Here is a 19,495-nt window from a genome sequence, read left to right as displayed (position 1 = left end):
CGGTAAAAACTCACAATTTTAACGTTCAGTACCACAACATCATCTTATGACTTCCACTACTAACCACAGTAAGATCACATAGATGTGTATAGGCACTTAGGGGCATGAACGCTATGAAGTGTAACACTTCGGGAAGGACTCACTTCACTGACTTAATTACTCCGTGGAGCAGAGGACAGTAAATGAGGTGGCGACTCTCTATAGTCTCAAACAAATGAGAGGAGAACTCTAAATCCTGGAAGAAACAAAGACGTAAACCAGAAAAAAGTTTTTCAGATTTATTCAGATTGTACACAAGCAGAAACGATCGCGACTTGGGATCAACTGCACAGTGGGATCCATATAGCATCGTAGCCCAAGGAAGTTCATTATCTGCGATGGTGTGCCGCTGATAACTGCTGGGCAAAGACGAGTGGTCCAAACTGATGAAGGCCTTGAATATCCGTCACCGACACATCTCTGAGGTAATGAGACGAAAATACCGTGTCAGATCGCCAAAAACAGCCCTCCATTATGGCGGATAACGAGCAGTTGCTATGCAACGCCATAGTAGAAGCCAATGCCCAGGTTTCATGAGGGTTGACTGCCGTAGGTGGTGGCAAACCGGCAAAAGTGTAGGCTCATAGTATTGTAGCTCGTAGCCAGTATGAGAGTGTTGTGCGAGAGACTTCCACCTTGGAAGCAGTAGACAAGGGTATAAACAGTCTCTTACGCAGACGGCGGCGCTCTTGCGATGCTTTAAGGTAAATGCGAAGTGCTCTGACTGGACAAAGAGACAGATCTTCGACATCTGCTGGACCCAATATGGTAGACAAAGGCGGATTGTAAAAAGACGATCAGGTTGACCCGCCGACTGTTTTTTTGCGAGAAAATCCCAGCGCAATCCGAAAAATACCTTGCCATGTCTACTCTGTTCAAAACGGACACGGTTGACATCTAGAGCATGCAGTTCTGATATATCGTGCACGCCGTTGCCAAGGCAATAAGAAAAAGGTCTTGAACGAAACCTGTTCAAATTCCTTGTCCTGTAAGGGTTCATAATGCTCGACACTATATGGCGCAGGGACTACGGATAAGTCCCAAGCTGGTGGACCTAAATTTCCTGGATTGGTCGGCGAGCTTAAAGAAGAACGGCAAGTACTGCAGTTCCGTACTGTCGAAACCTTCGCACTCAGAAGTCATGGCTAGGACCTAATTAATAGCCGCCAAGTAGGTGGCTAAAGTGGAACCCTTTGAGTTTCCTTGTAGCCCGCCGAAATGTTGTAAAATATTCCGCAAATAACCTGGGGCTAAGCAGTAGTAGGGGAAGCGATCCTCTGACCCGACAATAACATTCAAATTGCTTCCACTTATCATCATACAAAGAACGTGGTAGACGATGACGATGAGCTGCAGTGATAGCTGAGGCCACTCTGTGAGAATAACCTTTGGCTATTAGTGATTTCTGCAAATGTGCCATACGTGAAGATTGAACGTCTTTGGTGACTCGTGATACACGCATGAGTGCGGATGAACTAGTAGGTCGCCCAACACGGGAAGAGGAATGCTGCTTCGACTGACTAGGCTTTTTAGGCCGATGAACCAACTTCTCGCCGGCCAAAAGGGCGCTACCAAAAGCAGTTGTACTTTGTTGGTTAACAGAACTTTCTGAATGACCTTGTGAAGTAGAGCCGGAGGCAGAAACGCATTAGCGTTGAGACCTTCCCAGGGAATGGCTAAGGCGTCGTGATCCCAAGCTAGTGGATCTGGAATTGGAGACACGAATCTCGGCAGTTGGGAGTTGAACCGAGTGGCAAACAGGTCGACACTTTCGGTCGAGAGCCGGAGTAAATTATCGTCCGAAAAATCTTGTGCGGGAGTTGCCACTCTGTGGGCGACGGGCGACTGAACGAGACAGAGCGCCGGCAATCACGTTCTTTGTTCGGGAATGTGCCTGGCTCTTGCGGCGATGTGTTGAGAGAATCTATCAGAAGATAGAATCGAAAGCGTCCACTGTAGGAGTGCTGCCGAACCCGTCGACCCTAGGTGATTGATGTACCACACTACCGTCGAAGTTGTCGGACTGTATCAGCAGATGAGACCTCTTGAGTAGAGCCGCCCAGTGCTGAATTGCCAGTAATACTGCCTTGAACTCCAGAATGTTTATGTGGAGTGACTTGTCGTCGGACGACCACTGCCCTCCCACTTGATGTTGAAGGAAGTGGGAGCCCCAACCTTCTAGAGAAGCGTCTACAAACAACTGATGGGTTGGACTGAAGGGCACCAAAGAGACGCCGGCGCAAACATTCTGTACGTTGAGCCACCAACGCAGAATTGGATGTAGTTCCCTGGGTAACCGAATCAACTCCTGAGGGTTGTTGGTTTGAAGATGAGGTCGCTTAAACAACTGAAGCGGGCGAAGCTGCAGCTGACCTCTGTAAGTCAGAGCCTGAGCTGACGTTAAGACGCCCAGCAACTCCTGCCACTGGCGTAGAGTTCTGGGGTAATCCAAGGCTAGTGGAACCAGACGCTGAATTTTGGTCCACCTGTCCTGAGGAACAACAACTGCTCCTATGAACTGAAGTCTGCGAGTCGGTGTTAACTCCGACTTCTCGTAATTGAGGAGCCACCCTAACTGTTTGAGCAGCCTGATTGTCGCAGGCTAATATCTGTCACTAACACTGCACCATACTTTCCAGCACTCTCACTGATGTTGGTGTAAACAGCACACCTTACTTGTGGTCTGACTGGAACATCCTGGGCTTTGGCACATGCAGTCCCTGCAAATGTTGCAGAGGCAGGTCACATGACTGCTCTCTATAAAAACTACATGTGTCAGAGGCCCAGCACACACCATGTCAGGCAGCAACTTAACATGTTGTTGTGACCCACAGATATGTTGTGAATTTGGAATGTTGTGAATTTGGAATGATTGTTTTAATTAATTATGCAAAAGGTATTTATTTCTCAGGTATGACGTATATTCAACATGATATTAAACAATGTTATGGGGAAATTGCCAGTGATAAAATTAATTGTTTAAATACAATTAATTCCATAGAATATATTTTGAGTATTTAATAATTGATAAACATTTATATTATCTGTGTAATGACACACCATGTCAGGCAGCAACTTAACATGTTGTTGTGACCCACAGGTTTCGTGCTTACAATAAATATCATCAGCCAGAATGGACTTTGTAGTTCCTGCGACATGATGGTGAACTCCCGATGGATTTGAAGAACGATTGGATCCTGTTGTGCCTGAATACAATCGTCGATATAGCTTTCGAAGGTTACTCCCCGAGAATGCAGGAAACTGCTGATGGGTTTGGTCACCCGAGTAAAAAGCCACGGGGCCGTAGAGATTCCAAATGGAAGGACTTTCCATTGGAAGTGATGGCCCTCGAATGTGAACCTCAGATACTTCCGATGATCTGGGTGAATCGGAATGTGGAGGTATGCGTCTTGAAGATCGAGGGATATGATGAAATCCCCTTTCTTCAAAATTGAGCGGAGAAGACTGACTGATATCATTCGAAAATGAGGTGGTTGTTGTAGGAATCGAGCGTTGAATGTCTTCATATTGAAGATGAGACGCAACTTGCTGGAATTTTTCAGAAAAATCGGGGAGTAAAACCCTGGAGTTATGCACACCGGATTGAGGTGTTCTATCGCATGTTTCTCCAGGAGGGTTGAGATTGTAGCCGAAAGGACTGCAGCCCGATCCAGAGGATATATTTGCTGCAAAGGTTGAATGGTGAGGGGTGGATCCCCGACCACAGGCAGTCGATAGCCGTGAATGAGAGTCATTGTGACAAATGGATCTCCCAGAAACTCCCAGTTGGGAGCAAACAGACCTAACCTCCCTCCTATAGGGGAATCGAACACTGGAACCGGCGGATCCTGCAGAACCAATCCGAGCTCTGACTTCCGTGAGTCACTGTTTGGACTGTTTATGTCCAGTTCCAGTGTCGGGTCGATAGGGGCTTACGTGATGCGGAACCACATTTAAATGGCTTCCTGCCCCTGCCACTTGCTTGAGAAGGCTGCCTTTCATACAGTCCCGGAGGTCTGGGTTGGAAGGGGTAAATTAATGCGGATTCGGCGATGCGCAAAGAATCTTGAGCTGACTTTTGCAATTCCAAGAGATCGATAGATACTTGAAATTGGTTAAGACGGTCCACCTTGGATGCGACTTCTGCAATAGCCCCACTGAACACCGTATCCCCGACCATGGTTGACGAAATAATTCAGCCTTGAATCTATCTTCCCATGAGGAGAAATTCAACGGACCCGTCAAGCCGTGTTGCAAGTAAATAGCCAAAAAATGAGACAATTGCTCGAAGACCACCTGGAATTGGTCTAAAATCAGAGTCATACTACCCCTGATGTATGCGTCCTGGTCCATATATGCATGATTGACAGCCTCCGCCACAGCGTCAACAGCTGAAATAATGCAGCTAATGGCAGGGATAGCATGGCGAACCGTAGTATCTAAGTGAGCCAATTCCCTGTCTTCCACCAAATACGGCGAACTGGAACGCTTGCCACAGACCATGGAAATGTCATCATCGACTGAAGGTGCCGCTGACCAAAGTTGCACACCATGAGTATGTGCCGTCGATGTTCGAAACTTGAGCAGACAAACCATCCTTCGTCCCTTCTAAGCTTGTTGAAAGCCAGTCAAGAGAAGAAGGCAATTGTCAAGACATGGACGCAAAGGAAATGTGATACTGGAAATATCTCTATTAGTCATGGCATAAGACGTGGCCAAATCACCTGGAGATTTACTAAGAGGTAGCTGAAGTTTTTCAACTATCCAGGCTAGCACGTGAGCAGGTTCAACAACATCAAAACTGCCATCAGGAGTGGAGATGTCCGACTGCCCAGGTGAAGGTAAAGTAGTCTGAGATCGAGTCCGATCCCTCAAATCCACAGAACGATTATTGCTAAGTACGCCAGACGATTGTTGAACATGTGAGGACGAGCGACACTGATTCCAAGCCGACGTAACGGCACGAAGCATGGTGTCTAAATCCGGCGCTGGAGAGGAATCAAGAGCAGGATTCCAAGACTCAGCAGTAACCTGTGACCGCAGCAAAGTAGAGTGAGTGAGTGAGTGAGTATGGTTTTACGCCGCTTTAGCAATATTCCAGCGGGGGACACCAGAAATGGGCTTCACATATTGTACCCATGTGGGGAATCGAACTCAGGTCTTCGGCGTGACGAGCAAACGCTTTAACCACTAGGCTACCCCACCGCCCCGGCAAAGTAGAAGTGGAATGGCGTGAAGGTGAACGCTGATCCACTGAAGCATAACGCTGCCTAGCAGGTGAAACCACCCGCACAGAACGGCGTTGCTGAAGTGTACTATCATGTAAAGGCACTGGCCCTAAGACGTCACTAGCACTAGGCTGGCTAGAGGGGATATTCTGATTTACCTGAGGTGAATGAGACCGACTTCTATTATCCCTCTGACGCAAAGAAACCAAGCAGTTAGGTGAACCGGATCGAAATGGCGAACCACTTCGACTAGGTGAGACTGAACGACTACAGGAATCAAAACACTGTGGTGAGTCGAACGGAAGCACATGTTGAGGTGAGTTGAGTCGGGAATGTGAACCGGTTCGTCCTGGTGAACCTATTTGAGTACGTGAAATAGTACGGCCAGAGGAACCCATTCGACTACGTGAATCAGTTCGATCAACTGAACTCATTCGACTACGGGAATCAGTTCGGTCAGGTGAACCCCTACGAGTACGTGAATCAGTTCGGTCAGGTGAACCCATTCAAAGATGTTCTGGTGAGCCGGCTCGGCAGGGTGAGCCGGTTCAGCAGGGTGAGCCGGCTCGGGAAAGTGAACTGATTCGTCCTGGTGAACCCATTCGACTACGTGAATCAATTGAAGGCTGACAAGAGCTCGAGCGTGAACAAGACCTAGAACGACTCCTCCCAGCAGTGGAAGAACGTATTCGAACCTTCGCACCAGTTGGTGACTCAACTTGTGTGGGTGAATTGTTTCGGTGAGATGAAAACGTGGAAAGAGGAGAGCGGGTACATTCCAACTGTGCCGATCCCCGCTTCGACGATGAATGCTTAGAAATTCTCGAAGTCTGTGAACGTTCCGAAGAAACAGACCTACGAGATAATGTAGATCGCAGGTCTTGCGTAGAAGAAATATCGGTCATTACCACCCTGGTACGCTCATGAGAACTGAAACTGGGTGAGGGAAGCTCCCCTAAATGCCTTTTAACGTTCTCAGACAAATAGGAATCCGATGAAGCGTCCATAAAATCCTCGTCAGGAGAGACGGGCGATTTAGAAAGGTGAGCAGTGAGGGTGGGGGGATCTAAGCATTGTTTCTTAGCGGGAGATTGACCAGACCCCACAGAATTAGTCCTAGCCCTATCTGCCAAACATCTGGCACAAGCACGTTTGTAAGATTTTAACGCCTCATTAGACAGACCTGAACACTTAGGACAGCGTGTGTCCCAGTCACAAAAACCCACACAATCAACACACAATGTGTGTGGGTTCCATGCTGAAAATACTTTATTACAACAGGCGCAAAACTTCCGTTTACTGGCCTGAACAGGCTTAACCATTTTAAACAATTCTCAGACGAAAATATTTTCACGTCCACTCAGTGGAGCGACAAGAAAGAGAATGAGTATGTGAGGTGATCACGTGGGTGAGGACTGCACATGCCTCGTGCTGTCATGGACTAGTGAGCATGACTGAGGCAGGAAGGCATGCACAGCACGGGGACAGGGACAAGGTAGGCCTGGAGGAAAGTTTTAATTCGTTTCCACTCATGGTCGAATGAAGAGAGAGAGGTGCAAGTCGTGAGATAGGATAAGTTTAAAAATTAACAAATTTAATTTAGCAACATACCAAAAAAGCTTGGGAGCATAGCTTTTACACCTCAGGACATCTTGGTGGACATGGAAGTTGAGAGACATCAGACTCATGGTCTAGATTACAGAGGAACCAAATTTGAATTACATCTTGGCAGGACATGGACAGAGAGACACAGACTCACCTCTTATACACAGGACATCTTGGTGGACATGGCAGAGAGACACAGACTCACCATCTTGGAGGATATGGGAGAGACACATCTTGGAGGACATGGGAGAGAGAGAGGCACAGACTCACCTCTTTACAGAGGACATCTTAGTGGACATGGCAGAGAGACACAGACTCACCTCTTTACAGAGGACACATTAGTGGACATGGGAGAGAGAGACACAGACTCACACTTTGGACATGGAGGACACATTGATTAGTGGACATGGCAGAGGGACACAGACTCACCTCTTTATGGAGGACACATTAATGGACATGGGAGAGGGACACAGACTCACCTCTTTATGGAGGACACATTAGTGGACATGGGAGAGAGACACAGACTCACCTCTTTATGGAGGACACATTAGTGGACATGGGAGAGGGACACAGACTCACCTCTTTATGGAGGACACATTAGTGGACATGGGAGAGAGGCACAGACTCACCTCTTTATGGAGGACACATTAGTGGACATGGGAGAGGGACACAGACTCACCTCTTTATGGAGGACACATTAGTGGACATGGGAGAGGGACACAGACTCACCTCTTTATGGAGGACACATTAGTGGACATGGGAGAGGGACACAGACTCACCTCTTTATGGAGGACACATTAATGGACATGGGAGAGGGACACAGACTCACCTCTTTATGGAGGACACATTAGTGGACATGGGAGAGAGACACAGACTCACCTCTTTATGGAGGACACATTAGTGGACATGGGAGAGGGACACAGACTCACCTCTTTATGGAGGACACATTGGAAGACATGGGAGAGATACACAGACTCACCTCTTTACAGAGGACATCTTGGAGAACATGGGAGAGAAAACAGACTCACCTCTTTACAGAGGACATCTTGGAGGACATGGGAGAGATACAGACTCACCTCTTTACAGAGGACATCTTGGAGGACATGGGAGAGATACAGACTCACCTCTTTACAGAGCACATCTCGCAGGACATGGAGGACAGCATCTGTGACGTAGCCATTTGCATGAAAGTCCAAATTCACAATTCCAATTTCTGCTTTCTTCTCTAACAGTGTCTGAAAGAAACAGAGTGTACCAGCTGCATCATAAGTGAATGAGACATACCTGTAATCTAACACCTGAAAGAATACCTCTATATTTTCTGTACAGGCATTCAGGAACACTGTCCAGCATTCATATGAATAAAAACAGCACAACCACACTTACCACAAACTTCTGAAGGGGTATTCTGCCAAGGAAGCAGGCATCCTCATCAACAAGGTCAGTCAGACACACTGTAACACAAACACAAGGTTCTTTACACTGTAACACATACACAAGGTCATTTACATTGTAACACACACACAAGATCATTTACACTGTAATGCAAAAACAAGGTCAGTCAGACACACTGTAACACAAACACAAGGTCAGTCAGACACACTGTAACACAAACACACGGTCATTTATACTGTAACACAAATACAAGGTCAGTCAGACACACTGAAACACAAACACAAGGCCAGACACACTGTAACACAACACAAGGTCAGTCAGACACACTGTAACACAAACACACGGTCATTTATACTGTAACACAAATACAAGGTCAGTTAGACACACTGTAACACAAACACAAGGCCAGACACACTGTAACACAAACACAGGTCAGACACACTGTAACACAAAAACAAGGTCAGACACACTGTAACACAAACACAAGGTCAGTCAGACACACTGTAACACAAACACAAGGTCAGTCAGACACACTAACACAAACACAAGGTCATTTATACTGTAACACAAACACGAGGTCGGTCAGACACACTGTAACACAAACACAAGGTCAGTCAGACACTGTAACACAAACTCAAGATCAGAGACACTGTAACTCAAACACAAGGTCAGTCAGAGACACTGTAACACAAACCCAAGGTCAGTCGGACACACTGCAACACAAACACAAGGTCACATACACTGTAACACAAACACAAAGACAGACACACTGTAACACAAACACAAGGTCAGTAAGAGACACTGTATCACAAACACAAGGTCACACACATTGTAACAGAAACACAACGTCACATGGCAGTGGCGTAAGAATACCTAGGTGGAGGTTGGCATGACGGCAGCATATGGTTGCGACTAGTCGGTAATACAGTGCAAACATAACTCATGCTTAAAATAAGATCTTTCTGTCTAAATAGAACAACAAAATCGGGCAGGGTTTTCCTGGCAGTGTTTCTATTTTCAAGTAACATATGTTATATTTGGGTTTACATTTTCTTAGGGAAGTACAGATTCTAGTACTTTTTGGGTTGAGTCCCATCCGGGATTCGAACCCACACCCTCAGAGTCAGGCACCTAATTGCCAGCACACAAAGTCAGTCGCCTATACCGTCAATTACTGCAGTAACAACTCCAGAACCTCTGTCATCAATTCTTACAGAATCACCAATTTTGAGAATGGGGGCAGCCATGTTTGTTTACAAACTTGTCCAGTGTAAACTCGCGACGATGTCATCAATGACATGTTAACGTTTTAGGATTCGCATGGTGTGTATGGAGTTTTGTGAAAGTAGTTCGTGGCTTGACGTAATTTGCATAGTTATCAGATTTGGATACCAAGTTCATCAGATTGCTTTATTGCACTGATAATACCCTCCATTAGATAATAAACACACTAAACACAAACACAAGGGAAATGATACACACACGTCATCGTGTTACATGTGTTTACATTATCCCTTTCTATTCAGCAGGTCATTGTGTTACATGTGTTTACATTATACCTTTCTATTCAGCAGGTCATCGTGTTACATGTGTTTACATTATCCCTTTCTATTCAGCAGGTCATCGTGTTCAGACTTTGACCATCTCTTCCCTACCTGTATTTAGATTCAGCTGTTTTTTCTCTGTATCAGGTTTCCTTGCATTTTGCATGGTGAACAGGTGAGGTCCTCAAAAAACTTCAGTGGCATCAAATGTAGAACAACGGATGGTTCTGTAAAGGAAAATGAGCATGAATTATTGTAACTTGACAAAAAAATAATTTAATATTTCTTTGTCAAGGGAAAGCAGTCCTGACATGATATATATACTGACATGATATATATACTGACATGATATATATACTGCTTCCCCTTTTTCTCCTTTGAACCCTGTATTTTCTATGTTGATTTCATATTTTCAACCTATGGACATTGCTGGCAAGTACAGCTAGTAGTGTTTCCAGATCCTGGCATCCTATCACTGTCATTGTATGCCTATCATTTCACTGTGCCTACATTCCAGATCCTGGTCCCTAGGGGTCATGGATATCCTGAAGATAGAGGGTGCTAGAGCCTCATCTGCAGGCTCTGACAACCATACAGAACAATGTTGGCAAGGCAGCATGCTAGTGCTTCATCTCCAGATCCTGGCATCCTACAGGTCATGGTATCCTGGCATCGTGTCTAGTGCCTCATTTCCAGAACCTGACATCCTACAGGTAATGGTATGCCTGGCATCATGTCTAGTGCCTCATCTCAAGATCCTGGCATCCTACAGGTCATGGCATGCCTGGCAGCATGCTAGTGCCTCATATCCAGATCCTGGCATCCTACAGGTCATGGCATGCCTGGCAGCATGCTAGTGCCTCATATCCAGATCCTGGCATCCTACAGGTCATGGTATGCCTGGCAGGGTGTCCAGTGCCTCATATCCAGATCCTGGCATCCTACAGGTCATGGCATGCCTGGCAGAGCGCCTAGGCATTCATCTCCAGATCCTGGCATCCTACAGGTCATGGTATCCTGGCATCGTGTCTAGTGCCTCATTTCGAGATCCTGGCATCCTACAGGTCATGGTATGCCTGGCAGCATGCTAGTGCCTCACGTCCAGATTCTGGCATCCTACATTTCATGGCATGCCTGGCAGGGTGTCTAGTGCCTCATCTCCAGATCCTGGCTAGGGTTATGGTTAGGGCATGAGGTGCGCAATATCTTGGGACAGTATTCAGATTCTGACCGTTTTCTTTATGTAGCAGAAAGTGTTTCAGAAGAAGAAAATGCAGTATTTGACAACTGTTTAGATAGTGAAATCATAGACTGATTACCATATCTACATAAACTGATAACCTATCTACATAAACTGATTACCATATCTACATTAACTCATTACCATATCTACATAAGCTGACTACCATATCTACATAAACTGATTACCATATCTACATTAACTGATAACCATATCTACATAGACTGATTACCATATCTACATAGACTGACTACCATATCTACATTAACTGATTACCATATATACATAAACTGATTACCATATCCATATAGACTGATTACCATATCTACATAAACTGATTACCATATCTACACAAACTGATTACCATATCTACATAAACTGATTACAATATCCACATAAACTGATTACCATATCTAAATAAACTGATCACCATATATACAGACTGATTACCATATCTACATAAACTGATTACCATATCTACATAAACTAATTACCATATCTACGTAAACTGATTACCATATCTACATAAACTGATTACCATATCAACATAAACTGATTACCATTCTACATAAACTGATAACCATATCTACATAAACTGATTACCATATCTACATAGACTGATTGCCATATCAACATAAACCAATTACCATATCTACATTAACTGATTACCATATCTACATTGACTGATTATCATATCTACATAAACTGATTACCATATCTACATAAACTAATTACCACATCTACATAAACTGATTACCATATCTTCATTGACTGATTATCATATCTACATAAACTGATCACCATATCTACATAAACTGATTACCATATCAACATAAACTGATTACCATTCTACATTAACTGATTACCATATCTACATAAACTGATTACCATATCTACATTAACTGATTACCATATCGACATAGACTGATTACCATATCTACATTGACTACCATATCTATATAAACTGATTACCACATCAACATAAACTGATTACCATATCTTCATTGACTGATTATCATATCTACATAAACTGATCACCATATCTACATAAACTGATTACCATATCTACATAAACTAATTACCACATCTACATAAACTGATTACCATATCTACATTGACTGATTATCATATCTACATAAACTGATTACCATATCTACATAGACTGATTACCATTCTACATTAACTGATTACCATATCTACATAAACTGATTACCATATCAACATAAACTGATTACCATTCTACATTAACTGATTACCATATCTACATAAACTGATTACCATATCTACATTAACTGATTACCATTCTACATTAACTGATTACCATATCTACATAAACTGATTACCATATCTACATAGACTGATTACCATTCTACATTAACTGATTACCATATCTACATAAACTGATTACCATATCTACATAGACTGATTACCATTCTACATTAACTGATTATCATATCTACATAAACTGATTACCATATCAACATAAACTGATTACCATTCTACATTAACTGATTACCATATCTACATAAACTGATTACCATATCTACATTAACTGATTACCATATCGACATAGACTGATTACCATATAAACATAAACTGTTTACCATATCTACATAGACTGATTACCATATCTACATTGACTACCATATCTATATAAACTGATTACCACATCAACATAAACTGATTACCATATCTACATAGACTGATTAATATATCTACATAGACTGATTACCACATCTACATCAACTGATTACCATATCTACATTAACTGATTACTATATATCTACATAAACTGATTACCATATCTACATAAACTGATTACCATATCTACATAAACTGATTACCATATCTACATAGACTGATTGCCATATCTACATAAACTGATTATCATATCTACATAAACTAATTACCACATCTACATAAACTGATTACCATATCTACATTAACTGATTACCATATCTACATAGACTGATTACCATATCTACATTAACTGATTACCATATCTACATAAACTGATAACCATATCTACATAGACTGATTACCATATCTACATTAACTGATTACCATATCTACATTAACTGATTACCATATCTACATTAACTGATTACCATATCTACATAGACTGATTACCATATCTACATTAACTGATTACCATATCTACATAAACTGATAACCATATCTACATAGACTGATTACCATATCTACATAGACTGATTACCATATCTACATTAACTGATTACCATATCTACATAAACTGATTACCATATCTACATTAACTGATTACCATATCTACATAGACTGATTACCATATCTACATAGACTGATTACCATATCTACATTAACTGATTACCATATCTACATAGACTGATTATCATATCTACCTTAACTGATTACCATATCTACATAAACTGATTACCATATCTACATAGACTGATTACCATATCTACATAGACTGATTACCATATCTACAATAACTGATTACCATATCTACATAGACTGATTACCATATCTACATTAACTGATTACCATATCTACATAAACTGATTAATGGGGTTCTTAACTCAGGAATCGTCCCAGCAGGATGGAATGAGGCTATTGTGTTTCCTCTGCATAAGAAACCCAGTAAATTAGATCCTTACAACTCCAGAGGTACATGTATTTCACTCCTCTCTGTAAATGGAAATACTTTCAAAATATAATGAACAATACATTGATAATAACATCCTTGGTGAAGAGCAATGTGGTAACAGACAGTGTCGAAGCAGAGTGGATCATATTTTCACTCTTTATTTCTTAGCTCAACGGTATCTGTCTAAATCAAGAGGTCACTTCTATTGTATATTCATTGACTTCACTAAGATGTTCGGCAGTGTACAACATCACATTATGAAATATGTTCTTCTGTGCCATGGAGTAAATGTGAAAATGTTTAGAGTCATCTCATATGTGTATGATCAACTGAAATCTTGTGTACTTGCAAGAAAATTAACAATTACTGATTATTTCTCCTGTACAGTTGGCACCCATCATTTTCACTCTCTTCATCAATGAGTTAACACATATGCTCAAGGCTACGGAGTGCACAGGAAGTTTTGTAAATAAAGTTTGATAACATTACTTCTCTGATGTTTACTGATGACATTTCAGATGTGAGTGACAGTGTTGGGAGATGACAGAAACACACTGATTGTGTAGCAGAAGTTTGTTATAGATATGGAATGAAGATCAATTCAAGAAAAACTAAACTTGTTGTTTTCAGAAGAGGTGACATAGCAAGGAGCAGTGAAAAGTGGTACATCAAATCACAAGACATTGAACTGGTTTATCTGTTTCACATCCAAACTGTCATGGAGTTTAGCTCATAAGACTCCTGCACAGCAAGCTGAGAAAGCCATGTATCTACTCTTTAACTTCTTAAACAAATTCAAACTGAAACTAAAGATGCACTTTTTCTCTTCGATAGGATGGTGGTGCCAATACTTAACTATGCTCCGGAAATCTGGGGCTGTGAAGAATCTTACTGTGCTGACAACATTCACTTGAAATTTTGCAAAAGGATCTTATCAGTCAAATCAAGTTCAAGTTGTACAATTATCTATGGTGAACTTGGGAGATTTCCTCTATTTGTTGGTCTGATGTGTAGAATGCTGAACTTCTGGTTTAAGCTGCCTGCCACCAATGGGTATCAAAGTCATGCAATTCCATGCCTTATGGTCTATTAAGCTGCCTGCCACCAATGGGTATCAAATTCATGCTATTCCATGCTTTATGGTCCGGATGGTGCAGAAAGAACATCATGGGATTCATCAATCAGGGTTTTGCTCTTTTCATATGGTTTTGGCAGTGTTTGGGAAAATCAAGGAGTTGAAAATAAATCATCATTTCTAATTCTGTTCAAGCAGAGATGAATATAAATGAAAGTAGCAAGTTATCACTTTATTGCAAATATAAATCTTCTTTGAAATGGAGTCATATTTCAGTGTGCTACACATCACCAGATACAGGACTGGCTGCTTTCAAAATTCAGATGCATTAACCATCATCTCAGTGTGGAAACAGGGACGTTTTTGAAAGGCATTTAGAAGTTGGATGAACATGAATACATGACAAGTTTTATGGATAACAGGGCGTTGGGCAGGAACCAATACAGAAGAGAGGGTGTGCAATTTCTGAACTTAACTATGGTGGCTGATTAGGGCCATCGCTTTCTCTCCTTAAAATTCGGCTGCGAGAAAGATATAAAGTGATATCAAACCCATGAGGATATAGCACTGAGGCGAGTTTGGGAAAACGATAGAACAATATAGCTTCAAAAATTCTGCTATAACAATATGTATTTTGTACACGTTTGTAGGGGGTCAGCAATTTTGTACATAAAAATATTTAAAAGTTATGCTTAAAAAAATATTGGAAGGGGAGGGGTGTCATTGATTTTTACACAACATGCATGGGGGTCACTTACTTTGTACATAAATTTTAGGGGGCATTCACTTTGTACATGCTTCTCCATAAAAATCATCATCACCTCCCCCTGGCCATAAATTGTGAACGGTCCCTAACTACTGGCTTCCCCTGTTATCTCATCATTATTTCAAATGTACGTATATAGCTTTCTGTTTCCTAGTTTCTTCATTCACCTGAGGAAGGAATAAGAATAGATTCCATTACATCGTGTTCCACAAATACAGAAGCTGACATCCATAAATTCTCTTAAATACCATAGGTATTTTACGAGTCCTTTTTTTCACTAGGCTAAAGCTACACATTTGCTGTGACGCTGTAAGGATGAGTATCAGGAAATGAGATAATACCCCTCAAAGCCCTAACAACCAGTACCTCCCCTACTCCCCATGTTACCTGTGATCATCCAGGTTAGATTGGTCTTCAGCAACTCATGCTTGCCATAAGAGGTGACTAATGGGATCGGGTGGTCAGGCTCGCTGACTTGGTTGACACATGTCATTGTAACCCAGTTGCATAGATCGATTTTCATGATGTTGATTCCTGTATTGTCTGGTCCAGATCGATTATTTACAGAATGCTGCCATATAGCTGGAGGTATCAGGCTAACAGCCTCCCCCCTTCATCATATATATGTCAATGAAACTGTCTCAATAATATATTTATAACGGTTGTTATTTACAGAGTGATATGGCGGACACTTGGCTTCATCGTGCACCATTTCTATTGAGTAAACGTCAACCAACTTACTGAACAAACTTTACTCATGTATATATCAGCCCTTCCTGCAGTATTGTACATCACTTGCTTGATAACAGGGTCCTCACCAAAACGTCGCTTACAGTATAATAAAGAAGTTTTATATCCATAGAACTTTCTCCGTTGTTCAGCACACCAACTTCTAAACACCACTCAAAGTTCACAATGGTTAGACACGCGTTTACCTGCGTACTATTTTCAGCTTTGATTAGACGAACATTTGACTGCATCCTTTTATTTGCTTAGATAAGACCATTGACTGTGGAATGGTTTTGTTTCTACATTGGGGTACCAAAGTGCTTTACTGTCATATGCGTCTCCTCCATCTTTAATGTGATTGGGTTCATGTAGGTGAAGATTGTTAGTTAATAAATTTCATTATCTTTATTTATTCAAAGAAACTTCAGCTGTATTGTTTATCACTCTGAAATACAATCAAGTGACATAAACATAAATGGTTAAGTTCCTATACCTCATTTCTAATTCCTCCACCTACAACCAGACAGCGAGAACAGATAATTACTATAGAATTGTCTACATATGGCTCATTTATAGCATCACATACTTCTAAACTCTCTGAATGTGATGTATATGTAATACCCCAATTTGTTGGAATATTGCTAAAAGCGGCATAAATCACAACTCACTTAATGTGGTAGGGTGTTGCAGTGATTTTATTTCAGGAGGATGGTTTGGATGTGGTTAAATATACGGTATTAGCTTGTCTTAGTGCTGGCCCCTCACCATGAGGATATAAGATACTCATCACAATGCCTTTATTGTCATAGCCCCCGCCCTTTCATCTGACACTTCCGACACATTGGTCACACAATATCATGATTTAATTGGTTGGTGTCATTAAGTTGGTAAAACAATTTGAATCCAGTCATGGCATAAAATCTGTAATTCCCTTAGTCACTCCAAAAAATGAATGTTTCCATTATTTCACAAAATGACTATTTCATGATATCACTACGTGCAAATAGCATGCCAAAGGAAAGTCTACCCTGTATTAGATATTCTCCAAACGTCAAGTCATACAACGCCATTCATGGGCAAGAACATTACTGACAACCATTTAATACTATTCAGAAACTACGAATGGCGATTGAGCTCCCGTTTGTAGTCTATCATGCGCAGACAGGACTGAATTGTGGGTAATATCGCTTTCTTGCTTTCTCCCTCTATCGCTTTCTCGCTTTATTGCTTTTTCGCATTCTCGTGCAATATCGCTTTCTCGTCTCCTGCTATTGCTTTCTCATCTCGTGTTATCGCTTTCTTGCCTCCGATTTTTAAGGCGAGAAAGCAATGGACGAAATCAGTCACCATACTTAACAGAAGTATACTTGAGGATGAGGTCCACTTTCTTATTATCTGCGCACAATATCATGATCTTACAGCTCAACTGCTGAAAATATCGCAATATCTTTCCAATGAAAAGAAGTTTATATACATATAATGAAATCTGAAAATCAGTCATCATTTGCAGAATTTATTTTCATGGCCTCAGTTGTGAGGCAGAAGTACCTCAGCACCTGATGGAAGGGAGATAACCCAATCCCATTCCACATTGTTCATCACTGTCATCATTGTTTGATGATTTATCACTTTCTATGTGAAACGTTATGTATGTTAACATGCAGTCTATATTTGTGTAATATTTATTATTTATTCTTAGACTATCTGTACAGCTTTCAACCAACAATATTGTATACTGTTTGTACCTGCCACAGAATAAGGTTAGTTTTAATTATACCACTATATGCAGTTTTATGAGAGTCATAAATGTTGATTACAGGTGCCAATGGGTAAAGAAAAAGTCATTAGGCAAATCACTTCCATAAATGTGTATGGTTACCTTTGTTATTTCCCGGTACTACAGCTATGTCAATATTTCTGATCTGTAATATTTGCTTGTGTCATGCAATTATGTAGATATTTTAATTAATCTATGAAAGCTATAAAAGGTATGCTATCTGAGATATATTTTTGTGATAAACTGTATAACCATTTGATATAATAAAGTTCTCACAACAATTATGAATTTAGTACTGTACAAGCTTGCAACAAACTGTTATATATTTCTTAACACAAGACAGTATATAACAGTCCCCACCCCTACCTGCGTTGTGTTTAGAGGGCTGGTCAGTAAATATGTCAGACGTATTTGTGACATTTCAATTAGCAGAGAACATTGCTGGAACACCACGAAATCTACCATCAACAAGTGGTACACTATATTTTGCACACGGATCCTTTAACCATGGAGTTCACTTGAAAAAAAAAATCATACACCGTTTAATTTCGTCAGTGTAAACTCATGGAATCTCAGGCACGGGGGCTATATGAAGAATAAATAACAATCCGAACCCCACCAACCGGTCCCGTTCCCCACCCCCCTCCCCAACCCCTCAATGCGCAGACTGGCGAATAGTATCACCACCTTCTAACACCGTGCATTTATCGTCAGTGTATCACGGTGACCTGACATAGGAGTGACTGTGCGTGGTTTCACAACAACTATTACAGATAAAAGTGTATGACAAACTGCGATAAGCAACTTGTTTACCTTCAACAGCACATTTAGTAGACTGTCGCATATACCACGCACCTGCTAATACCCACTTCCGCTTTGAGGCTTCGCAGTGTCCCTTAGCAACGGTAAATACTGCCAAAGCAAGACAGTGTGAACGAGTGTTCAAACATCGATCAACAATGCGGAGTGTGTGCATAACTTGTGAGCTACACGTGGTACTTTGCTGGTTACCGCTACAAGCGGTATTTTGCTAGTGTGAGGTACAAACTTGGGAATTTTGTATGAGGCGCCCGTATTTAGGTCCACGCGAACTTTATCCCATAGGCTTAAATACGGGATATTCTTTAAGTAAGCCCATGGGGTTAAATTTGGACTTAATTATTGGGTGTTTAGAGTGACGTCCCTTTCTAAACACGGAGACTTTGACTGAATAGTGTCACTGCCATAGATATCAGTCAGTCATTCCTGTCATATTAATTTGAAGTTAAAATGTTCATGAATTCAGACTTGATCTCGTCACTATATGGCTGGAATAATTCCGATGTGACGTAAAGCCCAACTAAACTAAACTCAAACTATTAGTTTGAAGTTCATGTTTTGCATTGAATAGACTGTTATAACTTCATCATTCCGTTCACAATTAAAATACTCACTCGAGTGAAGATTTTAACAGCTTTGAACTCTGAAA

The sequence above is a fragment of the Haliotis rubra genome, unplaced genomic scaffold (genome assembly GCF_003918875.1).
Source record: "Haliotis rubra isolate DU_JTF1 unplaced genomic scaffold, ASM391887v1 Scf1013, whole genome shotgun sequence".
NCBI lineage: Eukaryota > Metazoa > Mollusca > Gastropoda > Lepetellida > Haliotidae > Haliotis > Haliotis rubra.
This window is presented reverse-complemented; position numbering follows the sequence as displayed.